The sequence below is a fragment of the Pelodiscus sinensis genome, chromosome 5, assembly GCF_052426305.1.
Source record: "Pelodiscus sinensis isolate ZL-2025 chromosome 5, ASM5242630v1, whole genome shotgun sequence".
Taxonomy (NCBI): Eukaryota; Metazoa; Chordata; order Testudines; family Trionychidae; genus Pelodiscus; species Pelodiscus sinensis.
Window position 1 is genome coordinate 110,207,004 of NC_143056.1, and position 16,775 is coordinate 110,223,778.

At 52.0% G+C, this 16,775-nt stretch overlaps 1 protein-coding gene and 1 long non-coding RNA gene across 4 annotated transcripts in view; one reads left to right on the forward strand and one right to left on the reverse strand.

Moving 5' to 3' along the window:
* PDE3B (phosphodiesterase 3B) overlaps nt 1–16,775 on the forward strand; it is a 264,706-nt gene that overhangs the window by 173,809 nt on the left and 74,122 nt on the right. The window lies entirely within an intron of this gene.
* On the reverse strand, nt 5,820–12,193 carry LOC142829226 (uncharacterized). The gene is made up of 3 exons (XR_016349707.1): nt 11,684–12,193; nt 10,946–11,093; nt 5,820–6,915 (listed from the first exon to the last, which is right to left on the reverse strand). It is a non-coding gene; the product is annotated as an uncharacterized LOC142829226 (long non-coding RNA).

Sequence of the window (16,775 nt, forward strand, 5' to 3'; positions counted from 1 at the left end):
GGCAGGGCGCCCCCTGGAGTGGCGCCGCCATGGCAGGGCATAAGTACCCTTGCCTGCGCTGCCCCACTTCAGTTCCTTCTTACCGCCTTGATGGTCGTTGGAGCGTCTCTATCTCTCTTAGGGTATGTCTACACTACCCTCCTAATTCGAACTAGGAGGGTAATGTAGGCATACCGCACTTGCAAATGAAGCCCGGGATTTGAATTTCCCGGGCTTCATTTGCATGAAGCCGGCCGGCGCCATTTTTAAATGCCGGCAGTTCGAACCCCGTGCTGCGCGGCTACACGCGGCTACACGCGGCACGGAGTAGCTAGTTCGGATTAGGCTTCCTAATCCGAACTAGCTGTACTCCTCGTGGAAAGAGCCGGCACCGACCCTGTGGTCTTCGCCAGTGCCCCAGCCATCAGCTGCTCCCACAGCACCGTGCCCGGTACCGGGCCTGGGTCCCCCGGTACCGCGTACACCAGCAGTAACTATTGACACCGTTCCTGCCGGCACCGGGCCTAAGCACCCCAGTGCCACAGTCAGCAACAACAGTCCCGGCACCGGGACTGAGCAACCCGGGGCCGCAGCTGCTGGCGGCCACTCTTCCGGCACCGGGCCTGAGCACCCCAGTGCCACAACTGCTGGCGACCTCTCTCCCGGCACCGGGCCTGAGCACCCCAGTGCCACAACTGCTGGCGACCTCTCTCCCGGCACTGGGCCTCGGCACCCCGGTGCCGCATCCGGCAGCGTCAAGTTTCCCAGCACCGGGTATGGGTCCCCCAGTGCCGCAACTCGTCCGTCCCTGCTGTACTCATGCGGGCAAGCCAGTGTCCATGGCTAGGTTTGCCCCGCACTCTTCGTCGGCTCTGCCCTGGCCGGAATCCGATTACTCGTCAGACTCGGACGCAACTTCCATCCGTTCAGGGTCCTCGGGAGCGTCCTTGAACCACAGGTCCCGTTCCCGACACTGCCGTGACCATCCACAGCAAACCTGGCCCCCGCATCCGCAGTGGCCTTTTTGGACCCCTTGGGCCTACCACCAATGGCAGGGGCCAGTACCCCCTTCTCTGGTGTCAGAGGCTTCGGGTCGCCGATCACAGTCCTCGACGTCGCTGTCTCGACCTCCCTCCTCCCCTCACGGGGCACAGCAGCCTGACCTAGCGGCAGAGGCCCTGGTGCCGGAGTCGCACCTGCAGGCGACACAAGACGTCCAGCCGGCACCGCAGTCGGCACCGACTGGCCCGGCACCAATGCAGGAGTCATCCTCGTCGTCGTCCCCTGATGAGTCCCTGGCAGACCCGGCACCAAGCCTGCCTACTATGGATGCCCGCACGCATCAGGAATTACTCCGGCACATGGCATCAAATCTGAGCATCCCGGTGGAACCCGTCATTGAGGATCCAATGGTGGACATCCTTGCCGAGGACGCTCCTACTCGCTTGGCCTTACCGCTAAACAAAACGGTGGCAAAAATTACTAATGCCCTGTGGCAGACGCTGGCGTCCTTGACCCCTACCCTGAAAGGGGTCGAGAGGCACTATTATGTCCCACACTCGGGGCATGAACATCTGTATTCGCAGCCCATCCCAGGATCCTTGGTCGTGCAGACCATGGCCCAAAAGGAGAGGCTTCCCCAGCCTAGCCCATCTCCAAAGGCGAGGGAGCCTAAGCGGCTGGATTTAATGGGCCGTAAGGTTTACACCACAGGTGCGGTGCAACTTCGCATCGCGAACCAACAGGCAGTGTTGAGCAGGTATGCCTTCAACGCCTGGCAAGCTGTGGAGAAATTCAGGGACAGGCTCCCAGTGGAGGACTGTCAGGAGTTCGCAGCCATTGCTTCGGAGGGGAAGGTTATTACCTGAACCGCTCTCCAGGCATCCCTGGACTCAGTAGATTCGGCAGCCCACACTGTGGCATCTGGCATTGTTATGCGTTGGGGTGCCTGGCTGCAAGTTTCAGGGATTCCCCCTGATGTCCAAAATACGATCCAGGACTTGCCTTTCGAGGGCAAAACTTTGTTCTCGGAGCACACCGACTCTAGGCTCCATACGCTAAAGGACACAAGGTCTACCCTGAAGTCCTTGGGCATCCACACGCCTGCCCCGCAGCGTCGCCAGCTGCCCTATAGGCAACGGGAGGGCGCAGCCCCAGGTCCCCTGTGGAGACTACTGGAGGCACCGCTCCCGGGCCTCCGGTGGAGGTTCCGGGGCGGTTGCGCACCTCCAGGGCCCTAAGGGTCGCCGTCGTCACCCCAGGGCAGACAACCAGCGGGGAGGCCCCCACAGCCCTTCCCATCAGGGCAAGCCACAATTTTGACGCGCTCTTCAAGGGTTCCGCACCAGTCTCCCACCCTAGCCCCCCATTTGGGGCCAGGCTATCCCTTTTTGCCCGTGCATGGGCGCTAATCACATCAGATGCCTGGGTATTAAATATAGTACACGGAGGCTATACCATCCTCTTCTTGGGCCCACCGCCTTCAAACCCCCCTTCCCCATCCTCTTTCAGGGACACCCCTCACGAACACATCCTGTGTCAGGAGGTGTCCATGCTCCTCGCAAAGGGAGCAATAGAGGAGGTTCCCCCAAACCTGCGGGGAAGGGGATTCTACTCCTGATATTTTGTTGTCCCCAAACCAAAGGGAGGAGTCCGTCCCATCTTGGACCTCAGAAATCTAAACAAGGCGGTCATAAAACAAAAATTCAATATGGTGACCTTAGCCTCGGTCATCCCAGTGCTACAGTTAGGAGACTGGTACGCAACCCTCGATCTCAAGGACGTGGCGATCAGAACCAGCCACAGGAGGTTCCTCAGGTTTACGGTTGGCCAACACCATTTTCAGTTTACGGTGCTCCCTTTTGGCCTGTCAGCGGCACCAAAGGTGTTCACCAAATGCATGGCCGTGGTTGCGGCGTTTCGACGATTGGCTAATCCGAGGTCGCTCGTACGAGCAGGTGAGATCTCACGTGTCACTCACGAAGGCCCTCTTTCTAAAGCTTGGGCTCATGCTGAACAAGGAGAAGTCATCCTTAACCCCCCTCAACATCTCGAATTTGTGGGGGCCATCCTCAACGCAAGGGTAGCAAGAGCATTCCTCCCCAAGAGCAGGTTCCTCTCCATAGTGGACCTGATTTCAGGGCTAACCCGGTCTCCTATCACGACCCCCCCAGGTCTGCTCGAGGCTCCTGTGCCATATGCCTGTGTGCACGTACACGGTGCGTTATGACAGAATGAGGATGAGGCTTCTGCAGGCCTGGTTGGCAAGGGTGTTCAATCACTCCCGGGGTCTTTGGGATTCAGTCATAACAGTGCCCCCAAAGGTCCTGACCTCTCTACAATGGTGGACCCAGGAGGACGTGGTGTGCAGTGGGATACCTTTCAGTGCTCCTCCCCCATCCCTCATGCTGGTCACCGATGCTTCCGACTTGGGATGGGGAGCACACCTGGGGCAGCACAGGACTCAGGGCCAGTGGTCTCCAGCAGAACGGACCCTGCACATAAATGTCCAGGAATTGCGAGCGGTGAGAAGAGCCTGCGAAGTATTCCTGCCAAGACTCTCTCACCTCTCGATCCTGTTACGTTTGGACAATACAGCAGCGGTCTTTTATCTCAACAAACAGGGGAGAGCCCGGTTACCTCCCTTCTGCAGAGAGGCTCTGCTACTCTGGCACCTGTGTGTGAAACACGACATCACACCACAGGCAGAGTATCTCCCGGGATGCAAGAATCTGTTAGCAGACACGCTGAGCAGATCCTTCGGAGCCCATGAGTGGTCGCTCAAGCACTCCGTCCTGCGTCAGGTTTTCCGCAGGTGTGGTTATCCCCTCCTAGACCTGTTTGCCTTGGCACACAATGCAAAATGCCGGAACTACTGTTCCCTGTTGGGGCTTGGGAAATATTCCTTGGGGGATGCCCTAACTGCCATGTGGCCAGAGGACATTCTGTATGCCTTTCCCCCGTTCCCTCTAATTTCCAGGGTGTTGACTAGGGCAAGGACCTTTCGGTCCACAATCATTCTCATAGCCCCCAGGTGGCCCAGACATTTCTGGTTCCCCATCATGGTGGACATGCTCACCAAAGACCAGATAGCACTCCCTCCAGTCCAGGACCTTCTAACTCAACCCTGGGACGGGGGGACCATGGTTCACCCAAATCTCAGGTCTCTCCACCTAACGGCCTGGTTTATCCATGGCTGAATCTACCGGAAAGGGAATGTTCCCAGGAGGTTCAGATGGTACTCCTCAGTAGTAGGAAACCCTCTACCAGACGGTCGTACGCTGCCAAGTGGCGGCGCTTCTCGTCTTGGGCGTCCGGAAGAGGAGTGCACCTGTCCTCGGCTCCTGTCCCAACTATTCTAGACTATCTTTTTCAGCTTCGGTCCAGTGGCCTCTCTTTTTCTTCTATAAAAGTCCATGTGGCATCTCTCTCCACCTTCTATGTGGGTACGGCAGGAGTTTCCCTCTTCTCTGACCCAGTGGTTAAAAGATTCCTTATCGGCCTGGAAAAGTTGTATCCCTCACTGAGGGCCCCACTTCCCACCTGGGACCTCAACTTGGTCCTGCACAGGCTTATGTCGCCCCCTTTCAGGCCGTTGGCTACGTATTCCCTGAAGCACCTCTCGTGGAAGGTTGCTTTCATCGTGGCCATTACGTCTGCTCGTAGGGTTTCCGAACTAAGGGCGCTGACTATTGATCCGCCCTACCTTGTCTTTTCACGTAGTAATGTGAGGCTCCGCCCTCATCCAGCCTTCCTCCCAAAGGTGGTGTCACCGTTCCACCTGTCCCAGGAAATCTATCTCCCGGTTTTCTTCCCGAAGCCCCACGCCTCCCCTAAGGAGCGGGTGCTCCATTCCCTGGACGCTAAGCGAGCACTGGCGTTCTGCATTGATAAGACCAAGCCTTTTCGCATATCCCAACAGTTGTTTATCGCCTTTGGGGACAGGGTGAAAGGGTCACCTATTTCGACACAGAGTTTGTCAAACTGGGTCGCACAATGTATAAGGGAATGTTATCAACTGGCTGGTAAAACCCCGCCCACGGTAAAAGCACATTCTACCAGGGCGCAGGCGTCCTTGGTAGCGTTTGGGGCTCAGGTACCGATTACGGAAATTTGCAGGGCGGCTACATGGTCATCCCAACATACCTTTGCGGTGCGCTATGCGCTAGCACAGCAGGCCAGGGAGGACGCAGGGGTGGGCTCTGCAGTCCTCAATTCTGTGGTGTAAATATGTTGAGTTATCACTGTTGTTAAAACGTGTCTTCTGTGTGTTTGCCTGTTTGAATAAATTCGTTCTGTTTGTTCATCTTTACCATGGCTCTTGTGGTCTGACTGCTCCAACCCCTCCTCCATATGTGGGGTTGGCTTGGAAGTCACCTACTTGGAATGGACACGAGCAACCACTCGAAGAAGAAAAGAACGGTTACTTACCTGTAACTGTTGTTCTTCGAGATGTGTTGCTCATGTCCATTCGATTCCCACCCTACCTCCCCTTCGTCGGAGTCTCCGGCAAGAAGGATCTTTTTGGACAGAAAGTTTATTCTTCAGACACACTTATACTGAGAATGGCGAACTATATGGCCCATCTGTCTAACCATACCTTCGAGAACCTTTCAAGTAGGAATAAGAGATCTTCCAGAAAAGGGTTTATTTTCCGGAGAATCACGTCTAGACTGGCACTTTTCTCCGGCTTATCCCCAAGCTGGAAAAAAGCAGCAGCCATGTTAATGCAAATGCCGCGGGGGATATTTAAATCCCCCGCAGATTTGCCTATTCCAAAGTGTCTAATCTGCATCCCTTTTCCGGAAAAGGGGTGCAGTGTAGACACAGCCAGGGTGTTTTCAAATAGACTTGTGGTGGTGGCAGTGTACCTTCATTGTCAAGGCATCATGATCTACCCATACCTGGATGATTGCCTGATCAAGACTCATTCGTTCGAAAGTGCACTGTCGGCCACTCAGGTCACACGAGACTTATTCACGGATATGGGCCTTGTATTGAACGTTCCGAAGTCTTCGCTCACACCACAAAAATCCCTCGTGATTCTATGACGGCCAAAGCCTATCTTCCTACAGAAAGGTTTCAGAAAATTCAAAACCTCACACAGACGCTTTCCATCAGTCCAAGAGTGTCAATTCTTACTTGCCTCCAACTCTTGGGACACATGGCGGTGCTGTAGTGCAACACACCAGACTACGCCTCAGGTGTCTGCAACATTGGCTGCCCTCCATACATAGAATTGGGCAATTCCGACATACACAGGCTAGTAACACTGCCACTGACATTGAAACGATCCCTCGTGTGGTGGAACTCTCTGACCAACATGCTCTCCGGGGTTCCCTTCCACCGTCCGCATCCCACTGTCCAAGTTATATCAGATGCCTCTCTCCTAGGATGGGGAGCCCACTGCGACGGCAAATTCGCTCAAGGCCAATGGAATGCTCAGGAAGCCCTGCAGCACATCAATCTTCTGGAACTCAGGGCGGTGTTCAATGCATGCAAGCCATTCCTTCCCAAGATCTGTGGTCAGATTGTTCAGGTCTTCTCCAACAACACCACCACGGTGTACGACATCAACCAACAAGGAGGGGCCCGATCAAGGTCCCTGTGTGCAGAAGCCACGAAGGTATGGAATTGGTGTATGAATCAGAAGATCACTCTCATTGCGACATACCTTCCTGGCAAAGACAATTCCATTGCAGACGCCTTGAGCAGACTATGTTTCTCCTTCGAGTGGTCCCCGTGGGTGCTTCACTCTGGGTGCTGGTGCGTCCTCGCGCCGGCGACCGGAGACTTTTCTAGCTGTTTCTGCCGCGGCGCGCAGGCGCCGTGGCGCCCTCTAGTGTTGTTCGAACTGAAGGGCGCCTGCGCGCGCGCGGCTCCTCAGTTCCTTCTCTACCGTCCTCGGCAGCAGACGGAGCTCTCTCTCTGCCAAATCTGTCAGAGAAAAACAGTTAAAATTGTCGTTTTTACCCCCCTCTTTCCTCATTATCCAAGTTCTTAGACCCCCCCCTAACCAGTTAAACCAAAAAAAAAAAAAAAAAAAAATTTTTCCCCGGTTGCGGTTCGCCGCTTGTTCCCCAGCCCTTCATGCCCGGCTCGCCGGGCTTTAAGCCCTGCGAATCATGTCGGGATGCCATGCCGGCGTCCGACGGACACTCTGCGTGCATTAAGTGTCTGGGGGAGGCACACCAGACGCAGAAGTGCCAGCACTGCTCTAAGCTAACAGCCAGAGCGCGACGTGACAGAGCCAACAGACTCACGACTCTCTTATATGAGAAGTTGCTCCGTCCCTCCTCAGACGATTCGCCTCAGCAAGCTAAGGGTATGGAGAAAGATCAACCTCCTACCCATTCTTCCTCCGCGACATCAAAATCTGCTCTCCCTCCGGCTTCAGCTATGTCCTCAGGATCGCCGGTGAGCACTGTGGACATGCCGGGAACCTCCGGTGCGCCGCGGTCTAAGACGCAGGCACCGCATAAGAGAGCTCATTCTGAGCCGAATCAAAAGGCAACGGCACCGGCCGCTTCGGCACCTAAGCCGTCATCGGCTCCGACGGCACCGTCTATGGAGCGCTCGGTACCGAAACAACACCTAACGGCACCGGGCCCTGCACCGAAGAAAGCCCGCACCGAAAGCCTATCCAGTAAAACCTCGGTGCAGAGAGGTACGTCGGCACCGACATCACCGCCGAAACCGCACCGCTCGGCACCCTCTCAAAGCCGAAGCCGGTACCGATCCCCGGTGCGGAGTCACGCCTCGTCGGCACCGCCATCCCCAGCTTCCTCCATCCATTCTATCAGATCACACCATTCTTCAGCTAGTGGCATCGGAACCGAACCTAGAAGCAGATTCTCATCACAACATTCCAGCCCGTCTCAAAGACTTCCATCCTGGCAAATGCCTGCGGTTCAGTACGCATACCCTCCCCCTCCGCACCAATGGTATCCACACCAATACCCATATCCACCACCGCCATACGCCACACAATGGCAACCGTGGAGTCCACACCCAAAGAGGTCTCACCACCGACCCTCATCTACAGTCTCTAGGCCACCTCCAGCCTCTCCGCCTGCTACCACATCAGCTACAGAGCCAAACTCTCCTGCTCCTTCGGATGGCCATGATTCACTTTCTGACGGCGAGACCAGATCTCCGATGCACAACTCCTCTTCCTCCCCAGACGAAGCGGTCACCACTGATGCCCCACCGTCGGGAGATGACACTAAAAAGTTTCAAGAGCTCTTTAAACGAGTAGCACTAGCTCAAGAAAAAGATCTTCAGGAGGTCCAGGTCAAACAATATCGACTTCTCCGCTCACTTCAACCCCCAACAGCTACCAGAATCGCCATCCCGATGGATGAGGCTATTATGGACCCAGCCAACAACATTTGGCAAACGCCAGCGTCCATTACACCAACAAACAAGAGAGTAGACCGCAAATATTTTATCGCTCCCAAGGATATGGACTTTCTGTTCACCCATCCACCCCCTAACTCCCTGGTAGTAGATTCGGTCCGACACAAGGGTAAACAGCCTAATTTAAGATCAATCCCACAAGACAGGGATCACAAAAAGGTGGACATTATGGGCCGAAAGGTCTATTCTTCTTCCACACTACTCCTTAGAGCGGCCAATTATACCGCTATGCTGGCAGACTATGATAATGCCAATTACGCGAAGCTCCAGGACCTTCTTCAACATCTCCCGGAGCATAAACGCCCAACCCTCCGTAGCATTATGCAGGAGGGCCTGGCCATTTCACGCACAGCTTTACAGTCAGCCATGGACGTGGCAGACACTGTGGCTCGAATTACAGCCTCCGCAATAGTCCTACGCCGAATGTCATGGCTACAACCCTCTGGAGTCCCTAGGGACCTTCAACAAAAGGTCGAGGATTTACCCTTTGATCGCACCAATCTATTTGCATCAAAGACCGATGAGGTGCTACATTCTATGAAGGACTCCCGTACAACCCTTAGAACTCTAGGAATGTACACTCCTCCTTTTAGAAGGAATAGGTATCAGCCTTACCAACGACCCAGGGAACCATTCCGTCAACAGCCCAAATACGATTTCCGTAAACAAAGACCACTTCGCCGTAGACCTCAGCGTCAACAGCAACATGCCACACCTCATCCCCTGGCTGGCAAGCAGCAGGTTTGAAGGCCTGGTCGAGAGCCAGGAGGCCAATCCGCCGACCCTCCCGATAGCTACCCTACAATTTCACTACCCCCTCCAAGCTTTTTTCCACCAATGGTCCTTCATTACCTCGGACAAGTGGGTTTTGAATCTAGTCCAGTCTGGCTACGTCATCCCCTTTACCTCTACCCCGCCCAACCACCCTCCTACCCTTCCCTCTTTCAGGGACCCCTCTCACGAAACCGCACTCCTACAGGAAGTCTCACGCCTCATTCAACTGGGCGCAGTAGAACACGTACCAACACAATTCCGCGGCCGGGGATTCTACTCGACGTACTTCCTAACCCAGAAGAAGACAGGAGGCTGGCGTCCCATTTTAGATCTCAGGCGCCTCAACAAATACATTGCATACCACCGTTTCAAGATGGTTACCCTTTCAACTATCATTCCCTCTCTCGACCAACACGATTGGCTTTCGGCTCTCGACCTTCAAGACGCGTACTTCCATATTACAATTCATCCTGCTCACAGACGCTTTCTACGATTTATAGTGGGTACCCAACATTACCAATACAGAGTACTCCCGTTTGGCCTTTCTACGGCTCCCAGGGTATTCTCCAAGACTCTATCAGTCGTAATGGCCTTTCTCCGACGCCAAGGCATCATAATATTTCCATACCTGGACGATTGCCTCATAAAAGCTGCGTCTTTCCAAGAAGCAAAGGCCATGACAGACACCACAGTAGACCTCCTACTCAGTCTCGGGTTCCACGTAAATTACGCAAAATCCACTTTGCGTCCCACACAGAAACTGGAATTCATAGGTGCCCTCCTCGATACGATCACAGCAAGGGCCACTCTTCCCGATCACAGGTTCGCAACGATCTGCGACCTTGTCCGAGCAACACAGGCGGCACCTACTGTCACGATCCGCCATTGCCTCAAAATCCTAGGGCACATGGCCTCTACGACTTACGTCGTCAATCTCGCCAGACTCCACATGAGGCCCCTTCAGTCCTGGCTCACTACGGTATACAAACCCTTCAGAGACCAAATGAGCAAGCATGTTGCGATCCCACCTCGCGTTATCAATTCTATGCTCTGGTGGACAACCCCTCGAAACATGCTACACGGTGTCCCCTTTCAATGTCCAGCGTCTACTCTAACACTCATAACAGATGCATCACTCATGGGATGGGGGGCTCATCTGGGAACCATCACAGCCCAAGGCAAATGGTCTTTCGTAGAGCAAGCACTCCACATCAACATTCTCGAGCTACGGGCAGTCAGATACGCATGCCAGCATTTCACTCAGCACATAGCTCACAAGACCATCACCATTATGACGGACAATACCACATGCATGTATTACATCAACCGTCAGGGTGGCGCTCGCTCCCCTTCTCTATGCTCGGAAGCCACCAAATTTTGGACCTGGTGCCTATCCCATGGGGTCACCCCCTCTGCAGTATACCTTCCCAGAATACTCAATGTCACAGCAGACACCTTAAGTCGCACATTCATGGACCAGCACGAGTGGGAGATCGACAAACGCGCCCTCACACCGATCTTCCGTCTTTGGGGCCAACCGGAAGTGGACCTTTTCGCCACAAAGAACAATCGCAAGTGCCACCTCTATTGCTCCAGGGGAGCCCTGGGCAGGAATTCCCTCGGAGACGCCCTTTCCATCGCATGGAACGCCTCCCTCCTCTACGCCTTTCCCCCCCTCCCACTCCTGCACAGAGTCCTGGACAAGATCAGATTGAGTCAGGCACGCGTGATTTTGGTGGCACCTGCTTGGCCCAGATGAACATGGTATCCTTACCTCCTCAAAATGATGATAGCAGAACCGTATCCCTTCCCTCCACGCTGCGACCTCCTCTCACAAGATCACGGTCAAACCCTTCACCCGGACATCACCAGGCTGAAGCTCCACGCTTGGCTCCTTCATGGCTCCATGATGCCGAAACTGCCTGCTCAGAACAAGTAAGACACATATTAATTAATAGTCGCAGACGCTCTACTAGGAAGACCTACCGCTACAAGTGGACGCGTTTTTCCCTATGGTATGCTCAGACTCATGCAGACCCACCACACCTTGCTCCAATACATGACTTATTGGACTACTTACTCTCTCTGAAACATTCCGGTCTAGCACTTAGTACTATTAAGGTCCATGCCGCGGCCATAGCAGCTTTCCACCATCACCCTCCAAGCTCTTCTTTCCTCGCTGACCCAATAACCAAGCGCTTCTTCAAAGGCCTGCAGAACACCTTTCCTCCGGTTCGTCCGCCAGTCCCCATTTGGGACCTGAACCATGTCCTCAAAAGCCTCACAAAACCCCCGTTCGAGCCGATAGCAACCTGCTCGTTCTCTCATTTGTCGATGAAGGTGGCTTTCCTGGTCGCCATCACCTCCAGTAGGAGGGTGAGTGAGCTTGCAGCTCTGATGGCTGACCCCCCATATACTGTGTTTTTACAGGACAGGGTGGTACTTAGACCCCACCCTAAGTTCCTACCTAAAGTACTCTCTCCCTTCCACGTGAATGAACCCATACACTTACCTGCATTCTTTCCTAAACCACACACTGAACCGACCCACGCCGTGTGGCACACTCTCGACGTCCAACGAGCTTTGGCGTTTTACATAGATCGCACGAGACCATGGCGGGCCTCGCCTAGACTCTGTATCTCATACGCGGATAGATCTAAGGGACAAGCAGTCTCATCTCAAAGAATCTCTAAATGGATTACATCCTGCATCAAGACCTCTTATACTTTATATAACAAAGATTTACCTGGACTTATCACAGCTCATTCCACTAGAGCAGTGGCTGCCACGACCGCTTTTCTCCATAATGTGCCATTACAAGACATTTGCAACGCCGCTACCTGGTCATCCGACCATTCCTTTGCACAACACTATACTCTCTCCACCTCGATAGCATCTTCTATGGCGGTTGGACAAGCAGTGCTGTCTACAGTTACTACCACACGGCTCCAAACCCACCTCCGCGAGCCGACAACTGCTGTGTAGTCACCCAGAGTGGAGCACCCACGGGGACCACTCGAAGGAGAAGAAAGAGTTACTCACCTTGTGCAGTAACGGTTGTTCTTCGAGATGTGTCCCCGTGGGTGCTCCACTACCCTCCCTCCTTCCCCTGCTTGGAGCCTGATGCTCTGGTGGGTAGAGAAGGAACGGAGGAGCCGCGCGCGCAGGCGCCCTTCAGTTCGAACAACACTAGAGGGCGCCACGGCGCCTGCGCGCCGCGGCAGAAACAGCTAGAAAAGTCTCCGGTCGCCGGCGCGAGGATGCACCAGCACCCAGAGTGGAGCACCCACAGGGACACATCTCGAAGAACAACCGTTACTGCACAAGGTGAGTAACTCTTTCTTCCTCAACATAAGAGGGAACTCAATCACAAAGTGGTTCTTTCCATATTCCAATGCTGGGGGCACCCCAGTATAGACTTGTTTGCCACACATCACAACACCAAATGTCCCAGATACTGTTCCAGGGCCAGTCTGGGCCCCAAATCTCTGGGGGATGTGTTCCTGATCAGCTGGACTCACCACCATCTTCTCTATGCTTTCCCTCCTATTCCACTTCTCCCAAGAGTGCTGGAGAAGATAACACTGGTCTACAATTTTTTAGAAGTCGTCTGCGTCAGAGATAAAATGTGCTATTTATTATGTATTTTGATGTGCTGAATTCAAATATGACAATTAAAACAACTGATTGGCTACTGTTTCCAAGATATTTAAGTTGTTACATTTTACATCTATGTATATTGTGTAGATAGTAGAGTTTTAATCATAAATTGTAAACCTCGGTGTTTTCATGTGTTTATGGTTGCTTTACATGATAATATTTCACCTGTCCTGTTTATGTAACACTTTAAAAATCAGCAAAAGAGTTATATGAATAAAATGTATTACGAAACAAAAGGCAAAAAACTATTATGTACATAGTTTAGTCCTATTCAGTGTCTACTCGGAGCTTCTTGGCTTGTCTCTTGAATTCATTAAATGGAGCATCTCTTGTTACTGTCTAGCAATAGTCTGCAAGCTTTGATGGGCTCCATTTGCCCTGATAGCGTTTCTCCATTGTTGCAATGTCCTGGTGAAATCACTCACCATGCTCGTCGCTCACTGCTCTGTAGTTCGGTGGAAAAAAATCTAGATGAGAGTGCAAAAAATATGTCTTTAGTGACATGTTGCAACCAAGGCTTTTGTATGCCTTGAGGAGGTTTTCCACCAACAGCCTGTAGTTGTCTGCCTTGTTGTTTCCAAGAAAATGTATTGCCACTAACTGGAAGGCTTTCCATGCCGTCTTTTCCTTGCCACACAGTGCATAGTCAAATACATCATCTCGAAGAAGTTCACGAATCTGAGGACCAACAGAGACACCTTCCTTTATCTTAGCTTCACTTAACCTTGGAAATTTTCCACGGAGGTACTTGAAAGCTGCTTGTGTTTTGTCCATGGCCTTGACAAAGTTCTTCATCAGACCCAGCTTGATGTGTAAGGGTGGTAACAAAATCTTCCTTGATTCAACAAGTGGTGGATGCTGAACACTTTTCCTCCCAGGCTCCAATGACTGTCGGAGTGGCCAATCTATCTTGATGTAGTGGGAATCTCTTGCACGACTATCCCATTTGCAGAGAAAACAGCAGTACTTTGTGTATCCAGTCTGCAGACCAAGCAAGAGAGCAACAACCTTCAAATCGCCACAAAACTGCCACTGATGTTGGTCATAGTTTATGCACCTCAAAAGTTGTTTCATGTTGTCATAGGTTTCCTTCATATGGACTGCATGACCAACTGGAATTGATGGGAAAACATTGTCATTATGCAGCAAAACATCCATGACTTCTAGGAATAACATGATGCAGTTCATATCATGTATGACGCAATACTAGCTTCAGATGTATTTTAGTCATTTCTGGTTTAAATTGAGATCTCTTCCCATTATAAAGGTGGGGATAGGCCATTCAGTTTCTATTTACCTCAGCTTCCTATTTCCCTGCCCCATCCCTTTTCAGGCAGCTCCTGCATCAGGAGGTGGAGATGCTCCTCGAGGTAGGAGCAATAGAGGAGGTCCTTCTATAGTTAAAGGGCACGGGGTTTTATTCCCGTTATTTCCTTACCCCGAAAGTGAAGGGTGAGCTGCGTCTCATTTTGGATCTACACGATCTAAACAGATACTTCAAGAAGTTAAAATTCCATAGGGCATCCTTGGTTTCTGTTATCCCTTCATTGCATCTGGGGGAGTAGTATACTGTTCTCAGTCTGAAGGATGCATACTTTCATGTGGATGCATACTTTCTGGTTCATTGAAGGTTCCTTTGTTTCATGGCAGGAGGTTCCCATGTTCAGTTCTAGGTGTTGCCTTTTGGCTTCTCTGCTGTGCCAAGGGTTTTTACAAAGTGCATGGCAGTGGCAGCATTTCTGAGGGGTTCAGGTCTTCCCTTACCTAGCTGACTGGTTGGTTAAGGGACCCTCCAAAGTGGTGGTCAGGGCTCACGTGGAGCATATCATGGCTACGTTCAGCTGGTTGGGTTTATTGCTGAACCTTCAAAAGTTGACCATGTCATCCACACAAGTCATAGTTTGTAAGGACACATTTGGATGCCCTGGCTGCCAGGGAGTCCGTCTGCCAGCCCCGTTTTGAGATCATATGCAGACTGATTTTGGGGTCTGGGAATGCACCCGGTCATGATGTCCAGGACTTGCCTTCAGCTGTTGGGGCACATGGCTTCTAGCACTCGTGTCGTCCCCTTTGCCAGACTCTGTCTCCACCCCTTACAGATGAGATAGGCCATCTTGCCACCTGGACAGAGTGATAACTGTACTGCTGTTGGTGATAGAGGCTCTTCGTTGGTGGCTGGACCCTCTCCATGTGTGCTATGGGGCTCTGATGTCTGGTCTTGAACAGAATGTTCGATGAACATCAATGTAAAGGAACTCAGATCTGTCCGATTGGCCTGTCTGCCCTTTTTTGAACAAAGTAAGGGGGAGGTGTTTCTTGGTTCGCATGGACAATGCCACAGTGATGTTTTGTATCAACAGACAGGGTGGTGTTCACTCTATTCCCTCGTGCAAGGAGGTAGTGTCGCTGTGGGAGTTGAATGTGCGCAACAAGATGCACCTCTTGGCCTTGTACCTGCCAGGGTCTCAGAACTCACTGGCGGACAACCTCAGCCACTAGTTTCAAATGCACTAGTGGTCTGTCAAATTGGAGGTTACTCAGGCCTTTTGCAGTTGTGGGGTCATCCCTGTCTGTACCTCTTGGCTGCAAGGGGGAACAGAAAATGCCATCCTGGACCCAGCAAAAATCATTTGGCAGACTCCAGCCTCCATCTCACCAACATCCAAAAGGGCTGACGTGAAGTATTATGTGCCTTCTAAGGGGCAGAGTTCCTATTAACCCACCTACCTGTCAACTCCCTTGTGGTCGAAGTAGTTCACACCAGGGGCAAACACACCCACTTCAAGTCAACACCACTTAACAAAGACTGGAAGAGGCTTGATATTTTGGTACACAAGGCCTATTCATCCACATCCCTGCAATTTAGGCTTGCTAATTATTCAGCCCTCCTATCAAAGTACACTTACAACCTCTTTGACAAAATGAATTTTTTTATCGAACACCTCCCAGAGGAACACAAGGCCCCATCTAAGTCCAATCTGGAAGAAGGGTCACTTATTGCTGAGACGGCGCTGCAGGTCTCTATAGATTTGGTGGACACGACATCCCATTCCTTGGTGACATCCATCATCATGCACAGGGCCTGGTTTCACCTCTCAGTATTTCCTAGGGACATGCAAATTACAGTTAAGGATCTTCCCTTTGAAGGTCAAAAACCATTTTCTACATTCATGGATGCAACTCTACATACACTTAAAAAGTCTAGGGCTACACTGAAGAGCTTAGGCATGTATGTCCCTCAGCCTAAGAAGCAGCAGAACCGCCTCTACACTCCTCACACTAGATGGCCCTCATACACCTCCCAAAAGAGAGGGTATGACTTAAAGCGGCATCAGTGACAGCAAAAGAGGAGACAGCCTCTGGACCAGTCTACTTTGTCCCAGCCTGCAAACTCTAGACAGACATTTGGAGGAATTGGCCAAGAGTTTGACATCAACTGCTACCAGGAGCCAACACCAATACAGGCTCCACCCTTTCCATCAGGTCTAGTCCCATATGACTTCAGACAGATGGGCTTTGGAGATCATCTCCAAGGGTTATACTATCCCTTTTCTCTCTTCCCTCCAACTCAACCCCCTTCCCCACAAAGGGAGAAGGGGTTTATTCCTGTTACCTTTTGACTCCAACAAAACCATGAGGTTAGAGACCCATCTTGAACCCTCACAGACTGAACAAATACCTAAAGAAACACCATAACGCTGGCAACGCTAAAATGTCTTTGGAAAACGGAAACTGGATATCATCCCTTGACCTACAAGATGCTTACATCCACATTACAGTTTGCCTGTCACAGAGGAAATTGCTCAGATTCGCCCTAAAAGATCATCACTACCAATACCGTGTCCTTCCCTTGGGACTTTCCTCAGGTCTAAGGGTATTTCCAAAGATCCCTACGGTAGCCATAGCTTACTTAACAAGATCAGGAGTAATAATCTTTCCATATC